Source organism: Austrofundulus limnaeus, unplaced genomic scaffold, assembly GCF_001266775.1.
Source record: "Austrofundulus limnaeus strain Quisiro unplaced genomic scaffold, Austrofundulus_limnaeus-1.0 Scaffold25, whole genome shotgun sequence".
Taxonomy (NCBI): Eukaryota; Metazoa; Chordata; class Actinopteri; order Cyprinodontiformes; family Rivulidae; genus Austrofundulus; species Austrofundulus limnaeus.
This window is the reverse complement of record NW_013952427.1, coordinates 3,589,868-3,592,960: the sequence shown is the minus strand read 5'-3', so window position 1 is coordinate 3,592,960 and position 3,093 is coordinate 3,589,868.

Sequence of the window (3,093 nt, the reverse complement as noted above, 5' to 3'; positions counted from 1 at the left end):
TGTCTTAAGCTCATCCAGAGTGTTGGGTCTTGTGTCTTAAGCTCATCCAGAGTGTTGGGTCTTGTGTCTCAACTTTCTCTTCACAATATCCCACAGATTCTCTCTGGGGTTCAGGTCAGGAGAGTTGGCAGGCCAATTGAGCCCAGTAATACCATGGTCAGTAAACCATTTACCAGTGGTTTTGGCACTGTGAGCAATAATTTGACAGTTTAAAATTAGAATACACTTAGAAATCTCATTTAATTGCTGTTAATTACTAAATTGATTAGCAAATATTAGCTTGTGTAGTATATTGTACATGATGTGGCACTGCTGAATACAGTTTAACAAAAACTAATAAATATTAGGCTGATTTGTCCTCTGATTTAGGTAATATTTACACAGTGTAAAATATATATTTAAATATTTGTAAGTTTTTATTAGAGAAACCTAACCTGCTGAGGAGATAATTAGCTAATATCAGCATAGAACCAAGTTTCATATAACCAAGTATGCAGAGAACATTTTCTAAGTGTTGTCTGGTAAATATTTATTATTATTATTTATGACAGTAAGAAATAACAAATATATTTTATTACTATTCATAATTTTTAAACCAGCTAAAAAGTCTCAGTTACTGACTGAGTTCAGGTCTGGTTTAGATAATTTGTATTTATAGATGCTACTTATAGATGCTAACAGTGAACGGTATAGACCGTGCCTCCTCTAACGATATGTATTTAACTCTATGGTACTATACTTTTGCCAGTTTGACTGGGACGTGGGAATTCTCGCTTACAAGTCATCAATTTAATCTGCAATGCCCCCTCCAGTGGGAATTCCCTGTTGGAAAGTGGGAGAGGTCAGAATTCAAGATGGCAGCCGCTCACCACATCTAAACAGGGAGTAAAAATCTTACTTTTACTTTTAATAGTATTTCTGCTATTTATATTACATTTAGTCAGTCGTACAGTACTTTTCAGTGTTAAAATAAGAGGATGTGTTAAAACACTGTTTCTACGCAGGAAATACCATGTAGAGCTCAGTTATTGTTTGTTAGCGGTGCTCAGTCGTAGCAATGAGACGGGGAACACCTCATGTGTAGCTGAAGTTAAACATGAAAAACTGGGCCTTTGAGGGCCAGTGCTCATGTGGCCCTCTGTGAAAATGTTTGACACCACTGCTCTAAGCAAAGAAACTTGAATCACATACAGAAAACTGCTAAATGCTTTTTCAAACGATCTAGCATCACTTCTCAGGATTTCCGTCGTCGTGACAATATCAGCACATTTCCACCGTTTGTTATGTTTATGTTTTACCCTGAAAACTGTCACCTCAAACCCGAGTTTCACTCATTCAAGCTTTCTCTTTAAAGTGGCTCGTTGAGGCTTTGTCTCGTTGCTTTGATGTATGCAGAGCATCGACGCACCCTCTCACCCTGACAGAATCATCACCACGTGTCAGACTCATGAACTCCCGTTGCTCTTACTCCATCTTTGGAATCGTTTACCTCTGCTTGGTTCGGCGGATGAGTTACAAACCGGCTGAAAGTAGGATGTGTCAGGTGTGCTTTTTCACAAACTGCCCTCTCTGGGATTTATAGATTTATCACAAAAAGTAAGGAAATGTGTGTTTGGTAGATTATTTCTTAGTTGTAACAATGCTTCTTAGCAATATATCTAGCGGGCAGCTTATTGGCAGCACCTGGGGGTACCAGAAGCTCAAAACAAATGTCAATAGTGACAACAAAATAAGCTGTTTGGCAGAGAGGATTTGACAAACTTTTCATGCGCACAACCCACACACTCAGCTCTACTGGTCATCCTACAAATGCATGTTCCTTACAAATCTGGCATCATTTAAAAGGGAAATTAAGAGACTTTCTAACAATGTAAGATTTATTGCAAAGAAGAATTGTTACAACAAAGAAATAATCCAAACACGTTTCCTTACTTTGTGTGCTGTTTCTATATGACTTGTTTTGGTGACGTTGTTCTATAAAAGAAAGCTATTTTAAATTCCCTGCATGCAGACTGGGGATGCCAGTAATTCTGACCAGAACTTATTTTGTCACTCAAATGTAGGTTCAGGTTTTGTAGGTACTTTTTTTTTTGTCTGCTCGGTCTATGAATAGTCATTTGCACAAAGTGCACTTCCTGTCTGTCACAGAAGCTGAACTTGAGCTGATGTTTGTGACAACTTCATGAAACAGAAACACAAATCATCCAATCAGCTTTTTTAGCTTTAAAGATGGGCTGAATTCATCTGCCTGTCAACATTTACACCAAACATACAGCCTCATTGATAGCCACAAGTAGAAAGTGATAAAAAAAAATTTGTGGTGAAAAAAATATCACCTTTGTGTTGATTTTTTTCCCCTTTCATCTGAACAAAAAAAGTATTTTGATGCAACACAACCTGTTAACTCTGTTAATGGTTTCATCCAGTTCTATTATTTCTTGTGACAATCATGGTGATATATGTTAGGAGCTCCTACCTGCAACCAATAAGGTGTTTGTCTTTTAGAAAAATATTTTATGACTCAACAGATGAATATAAACGAAACTCTCTGGAATGATTAATTAGACTCACATCAACATTTGATGAACATTTGGAGTTAACCTTATTCAAAATGACTGCAGCAAACAGCTGACCTAAAAAACATATAAATGTCCATAACTCAGCCATTTTTTTCAAATACTGAGCTACAATTTGCTGTGGTAGTAGCTGAGATTGATGCTCAACACATATATGAGCACCAATTTCTTGTGCAAGGTTTTAGCTTCAAATTTTGTCATTAACTAGTTGGGGTCCACGCTGTACTGTCAGCAAAAACATTTAATGAACCATTGCAAGGACTGTAATGAAAATTTCAGGAAATAACCATCAGATATTCATCTACTGTTGATTAACTTTTGAAGTTAACCTCAAAGATGACAGTCACAACAGGCTGATGTTAGAAAATGCAAAAATGGCTGTAATTTAGTCAGTTTTGCCGAAATTTGGTTAAAATGTAACAAGGCTCTAACTGAGAGTCATTCACAACACAAACTCTTAAGTTTTACTCATTACTGTAGATAATTATATGTTTGTGGCCGGTGATGTTTGCTCCTT